At 42.5% G+C, this 7,341-nt stretch overlaps 1 pseudogene; it reads right to left on the reverse strand.

Annotated features, from left to right (window-relative positions):
* Positions 1–7,081: 7,081 nt before the first annotated feature.
* On the reverse strand, positions 7,082–7,234 carry LOC129772423 (5.8S ribosomal RNA; annotated as a pseudogene).
* Between the last annotated feature and the right edge of the window lie 107 nt (positions 7,235–7,341).

Raw genomic sequence — 7,341 nt, forward strand, 5'->3', positions numbered from 1 at the left:
TATCGGCACGGATCGTATACACACCTTAAGCTTTGGGGCCCGAGTGCCCCCTTCTCTGTCTGCATACGACCTAAGGTCCCACCGAGGTTGGTTACTCGATCTTTCCGAAGGTTGCTCGTATCCCAGTCGGTACCACGGGGAGGTAGAGATAGGAGTTGCTGAATCATAGGCTACCATCATAAATGGATCATCATAATGAGTTCTATGTTCGTTGTATTCAGCCATTTACCGACCACTGTTTAATATATACATGTGGCCCCGAAAGCAGTGTATAAGTATTGATCCATCCTTTCCAAAACTTTTGCAACACGCCAATATTGATTTGTTTCAAAAGAACCTTCCTCGAGGTGCACGAACTTTCTCAACACTTGAGATGCCTTATGCTAGACATAAGATAGGCATATAGATGGGTCACATTCGACTGCAACGTGGTGCGGGTAGTCACAGTGATCGCGCATAGGATGGCTTCTATTGACTTGTTTCAAAAGAACCTTCCTCGAGGTGCACGAACTTTCTCAACACTTGAGATTTCTTATGCTAGACATAAGATAAGCATGTGGATGGGTCGTATTCGACTGTAACACGGTGCGTGAGCGATGATAGGTATGAGTGGACATATCATTCGCGTGTAGGATAGTAGATGCTGAGCAAATCATAAACTTTTGAAACAGCCCAATAGAAGCCATCCTATGCGCGATCAGTGTGACTACCCGCACATATCATCGCTCACGCACCACGTTGCAGTCGAATGTGACCCATCCACATGCCTATTGCAGTGAACCTCTCCCACGAATAGAACATCTCAGATAATTTCAATATGAATGAGTATTTACAATAAGAAAGATTCCTACTGAAGATAGGGGAGAATCCAACCAAGGATTTTCCAACAGGAACGATGGAATTTTCCATACTGTGCAAGTTGAAAATTCCCTACACATAGCAGGTAGCCAGTAAGTTAGTTCTAACGTTTTTAGAGTTCTGTACATCCTCACAGAGGGATCGAGGATTAGAGAGAAAAAATAAATCAGTTGATAGTTGAACATCGAGAAGAACAGTTGTTTCTCTCGATAGAACATAAAAGAAAAGTGCCCCAGACCGCTCGGGCGTTACACTATCTTATGTCTAGCATAAGGCATCTCAAGTGTTGAGAAAGTTCGTGCACCTCGAGGAAGGTTCTTTTGAAACAAATCAATAGAAGCCATCCTATGCGCGATCAGTGTGACTACCCGCACATATCATCGCTCACGCACCACGATGCAGTCGAATGTGACCCATCCACATGCCTTCAGGCATCCGAAATTTAAAAAAAAAAAAAAGAGAAGTCACCACATGCAGCACTAAGCTGCAGTAGGACTTCTCTTCTAACCACAACAACCGTACACGTACCCCATCCACATGCCTATCTCCGACACTCGGCATGGACCTTCAAGCGCCCGAAAATGATTAAATAAAAAAAAGAGAAGTCACCACATGCAGCACTAAGCTACAGTAGGACTTCTCTTTTAAACACAACAACCGTACACGTACAAGGCCAACCTCCAAGCAAGGGTAGTCTGAGAGGATCGAAATGTACACCTCTCTGCAACTCGCAACTCCCAGCCTGTAAACCTATCGTTTGTAAAGTCTGCTTCATTTAATATTGGAACAAATTCTTTTGCTCATTGTGGCGCTCCTAGTGGACGGATTTGGAAACTTTTTTCACCCACGTGTCGGGAAATTCATTACCTTTCACCATGTATTTATGTCATAACACCAAACGATAGCATTTTGTAAACAACCGCCATGGAAGCCGAACGGAGAGATAAAATTGTGCACAGTTTTCTTGAAAATCCATTGTTGTCGGCATCTAAGCTAGCTAAACAGCTTAAAATGCCCAGAAATACCGTATGACGTGTTATCAAGCAGTACAAGGAAACATTGACGACGGCTCGGAAGCCGCATTCGAAGCGTCGGAGTGGAACTGTCGACCGGAAACTGCGTGGGAAAGTCATCAAGGCCGTCAATAGGAATCCCAATCTTTCAGACCGCGATTTGGCCAATAAGTTCCAGGCCGCTCACAGTACGGTGCGACGAATTCGTCTCCGGGAAGGAATAAGGTCATTCCGAGCCAGCAAACAGCCAAATCGGACGCTGAAGCAGAACAATGTGGCCAGAATCCGTGCTCGAAAGCTGTACGACCAAGTGCTGACCAAGTTCGACGGATGTATTCTGATGGACGATGAGACCTACGTGAAGGCGGACTTTGGGCAAATCCCAGGTAAAAAATTTTATTCGGCGACGGCTCGGGGGGATGTACCTGCAAAGTTTAAGTTCGTGTTTGCGGATAAATTCGCCCGCAAGTACATGATTTGGCAGGGGATATGCAGTTGTGGACAGAAAACCAAAGTCTTTCTCACTGACAAGGCAATGACATCAGAAGTCTACAAAAAAGAGTGCCTACAGAAACGGATTCTGCCATTTATTCGTGCCCACGACCGTCCAGTAATGTTTTGGCCGGACCTCGCAAGCTGCCATTACAGCGAAACGGTTATGGAATGGTACGCAACGAACGGGGTCAGCGTAATACCGAAGGACCTCAACCCCCCAAACTGCCCCCAGTTCCGGCCGATAGAGAAATACTGGGCAATCACGAAGCGGAGGCTTAAGGCAAAGGGAAAACTTGTTAGGAAAATGACTCAAATGAAGAACTGGTGGAATCAAATCGCCAAAACGGTGGACGAAAAGGGTGTGCGTCGCCTAATGTGCCGTATTACGAGAAAAGTACGAGAATTTCTTCGAAACAGCAATGAATAATTTTGACGTAGGACTACGTCTTTCATTTCTATACCGGGGTGTAAAATCAAAGTTTCGAAAACGAAAGCGTTACGCCGGAGACCGAGATTTTGAGCGTTAATAGCTCCTAAACAACTGAACGAAATGGTATGATAAATACTTCATTCGAAAGATAAAATGTCTACGCGTTATATACTTGTTACTTTTTGATCCAAAAACTTGTTTCAATAGTCTTAAAATTGCTTTCAAAACAGGCTATTGAAATCACCAATCGGTATATAAGCGAGCGGCGCTCGGAAATCCACTCAGTTCTAATTGAACAGCGATTGGAGCATGTTGTCGCTGTTGCGGTGAAGCTCTTTATTTATCATGAAAGCGCGGATGAACGGTGTCACCAAGAGCCTGTTTGTGCACCCTAGGCCAGAAGGGAATCTATCAGGAGGAGAGTGATGCCACAAACGGTTCCCTGGGAAGACATCGCTACACACACATACACGCGCGGCTATTAACAGTGGTTATCGAGTTGGCATTAACCACTGGTGGGCTTCCAGTATCGAAGAAAATGTGGAAATATCTAATCGTTACTGAAAATAATCTGCCAGTTCCTCTGGGAATTTTCAAAATATATTCATGTGAAAGAGTTTAATTGAATGTTTTCTATCCATGTTACACTGTGACCAAATATGTTTCAATCAAGTGCTATTAACAGGTGGTTATCGAGTTGGCATTAACCACTGGTGGGCTTCCAGTATCGAGGAAAATGTGGAAATATCTAATCGTTACTGAAAATAATCTGCCAGTTCCTTTGGGAATTTTCAAAATATATTCATGTGAAAGAGTTTAATTGAATGTTTTCTATCCATGTTACACTGTGACCAAATATGTTTCAATCAAGTGCTATTAACAGGTGGTTATCGAGTTGGCATTAACCACTGGTGGGCTTCCAGTATCGAGGAAAATGTGGAAATATCTAATCGTTACTGAAAATAATCTGCCAGTTCCTTTGGGAATTTTCAAAATATATTCATGTGAAAGAGTTTAATTGAATGTTTTCTATCCATGTAACACTGTGACCAAATATGTTTCAATCAAGTGCTATTAACAAGTGGTTATCGAGTTGGCATTAACCACTGGTGGGCTTCCAGTATCGAGGAAAATGTGGAAATATCTAATCGTTACTGAAAATAATCTGCCAGTTCCTTTGGGAATTTTCAAAATATATTCATGTGAAAGAGTTTAATTGAATGTTTTCTATCCATGTTACACTGTGACCAAATATGTTTCAATCAAGTGCTATTAACAGGTGGTTATCGAGTTGGCATTAACCACTGGTGGGCTTCCAGTATCGAGGAAAATGTGGAAATATCTAATCGTTACTGAAAATAATCTGCCAGTTCCTTTGGGAATTTTCAAAATATATTCATGTGAAAGAGTTTAATTGAATGTTTTCTATCCATGTAACACTGTGACCAAATACATTTGGTTTTGTGGTTTTTCAATCAATCGCAATTAACAGGATAGCTTCAGAAGATTATTCTTCCCCATCAGTAGGATGATATCTCAGCTTATGTCCAATCACTACAACCTAATCGCGCATCTCTATCGCATTGGGCTCGCAGCAAACAATCTTTGTGATTGTGGCGATGGCTACCACGACATCGAGCATGTTGTCTGGTCGTGTATCCGGTTCCATGCTGCTCGCTCTCAGCTCTCTAGAGCACTGAGAGCACAAGGCAGACAATCGGAGATCCCCGTCCGGGATATCTTAGGTAGCCGTGAACCTGATCTTCTGCTTCATCTATACCTGTTCCTCAGAAACGCCGATGTCAACGTTTAATGATGTTTCCTTCTTTGTGTCCCCGTTTCATATCCCTCCTATCCGATCGATAAACTTTTACTTAGTCGCGGCAATACATACACACACTCTTTACAGACACACGGGCCAAAGGTTGTGCAGTCCACTGATCATTCAACAAAAGCCAAAGGTTGTACCGCTCATGACAACTCTACACGAACTGATGATTGCGCCGGCTAGTGACCATTCTATCCTGGATTCCTCGAGTCGAGAAAGACGCACCACGCTAGATATGAGGTACAGACTAGGGGGGCGTTGCTGATTAATAGTCAGCTGCATCCCAATAGGAAGTATCCCGTGTCGGGCACACGTACAGAGCATTGGAGACAGCAACATCCCAATTACGAAAACACTTGTAATACTAACCTCGAGCCAACCGCGAGTAATCGGTTACATATTACTAACATAGATAATAAGAAAAATTGTCAAAGTATTGAACTCCCGGCCCCGTGAGGCTAACGCCATATGAGCCTTTATAAAAATATATATTTTGGAAAAAAAAAATCAGTAGGATATTTCCGTATCCAATATTGTATGCGCCCGCAATCGATTATTGCTCAGTCGAGCTCAGAGAGTTCATTCCCCTCTAGTTTGCCTTCCAAATTGCCATTGTAAACCACACCTTCTCTCGATTCAATCACACACAAAAAGCATACTTAAGCGATATTCTGGTGGTGAGACACATTAATTTTTCGTGAGGACATCGACAAGACAACATCGTTGCCTAACGTGCTGGAGGAGGTGGACGGCGAAGGATCGACACATACACGCGCAGAAATCTTTCCGTTAGGATGCCATTCAGCATCGAGAAAGTTCCGGAAAGATCTAATCATTGCTGGAAAATAATCTGCCAGTTCCTTTGGGAATTTTCAAAATATATTCATGTGAAAGAGTTTAATTGAATGTTTTCTATCCATGTAACACTGTGACCAAATATGTTTTAATCAAGTGCTGTTAACAGGTGGTTATCGAGTTGGTATTAACCACTGGTGGGCTTCCAGTATCGAGGAAAATGTGGAAATAACTAATCGTTACTGAAAATAATCTGCCAGTTCCTCTGGGAATTTTCAAAATATATTCATGTGAAAGAGTTTAATTGAATGTTTTCTATCCATGTAACACTGTGACCAAATATGTTTCAATCAAGTGCTATTAACAGGTGGTTATCGAGTTGGCATTAACCACTGGTGGGCTTCCAGTATCGAGGAAAATGTGGAAATATCTAATCGTTACTGAAAATAATCTGCCAGTTCCTTTGGGAATTTTCAAAATATATTCATGTGAAAGAGTTTAATTGAATGTTTTCTATCCATGTAACACTGTGACCAAATACATTTGGTTTTGTGGTTTTTCAATCAATCGCAATCAACAGGATAGCTTCTGAAGATTATTCTTCCCCATCAGTAGGATATTTCCGTATCCAATATTGGATGCATAAAACCTTGTGCCTCCAACGTAACGCTCTCGTTTTCGAAGTTCTCCAAATATTCATTCATTCAGAATGAATTCAGATTCAACTTCATACAAATGATCTCTAAATCAACGATAGTCCTACGTCACCCTTGCGGTTATACCATAGATATAACCCACTTCCTGTTTTTTTAATTTTTTTTTATGAAAGAGTAAAGAAAATGCTACATTTGTATGAAAAACAAATTATGAATTCGTTAATAAATGACTGAACCACACGCAATTGTTTGTGTTCCAATATTAAATGAAGCAGACTTTAGGAGGTCTCAGGTGTCCAGGTGCCACGCAAGACGGTGGACACGCAAACGCGCATCACCTCTACGTGCTGGGCTCATCCCTTTTCGCTCGCAGCTACTCAGGGAATCCTTGTTAGTTTCTTTTCCTCCCCTTAGTAATATGCTTAAATTGAGGGGGTAGTCACACATCATTTGAGGCCTATAAAAACTATCTCATGTATGGAGAAGATGGAACACACAAAGACTTTCATCTTGGGACGTGTGTTCATCAAGCCGTGCGCCGGGGCCTTCGCACGTTTGACTATCTTCAATGTTTTTCCACCACTGAAGGCCGAAAAACACCATTACGCATATGCGCTACCTAAGCAGCGCATATAGTTAAATTGGTAAATATAGGCACTCAAAAATTTGTACATCGCACAATGATTGTACGATGTGCAATATGCGTTCAACTTGTCGGTGTTCATGTGTCCTGCAGTTCACATTCTGACGCGCAATTCGCTGCGGTCTTCATCGATCCACGAGCCGAGTGTAGTCACACATCATTTGAGGCCTATAAGAACTATCTCATGTATGGAGAAGATGGAACACACAAAGACTTTCATCTTGGGACGTGTGTTCATCAAGCCGTGCGCCGGGGCCTTCGCACGTTTGACTATCTTCAATGTTTTTCCACCACTGAAGGCCGAAAAACACCATTACGCATATGCGCTACCTAAGCAGCGCATATAGTTAAATTGGTAAATATAGGCACTCAAAAATGTGTACATCGCACAATGATTGTACGATGTGCAATATGCGTTCAACTTGTCGGTGTTCATGTGTCCTGCAGTTCACATTCTGACGCGCAATTCGCTGCGGTCTTCATCGATCCACGAGCCGAGTGTAGTCACACATCATTTGAGGCCTATAAGAACTATCTCATGTATGGAGAAGATGGAACACACAAAGACTTTCATCTTGGGACGTGTGTTCATCAAGCCATGCGCCGGGGCCTTCGCACGTTTG

The sequence above is a fragment of the Toxorhynchites rutilus genome, chromosome 2 (genome assembly GCF_029784135.1).
Source record: "Toxorhynchites rutilus septentrionalis strain SRP chromosome 2, ASM2978413v1, whole genome shotgun sequence".
Taxonomy (NCBI): domain Eukaryota; kingdom Metazoa; phylum Arthropoda; class Insecta; order Diptera; family Culicidae; genus Toxorhynchites; species Toxorhynchites rutilus.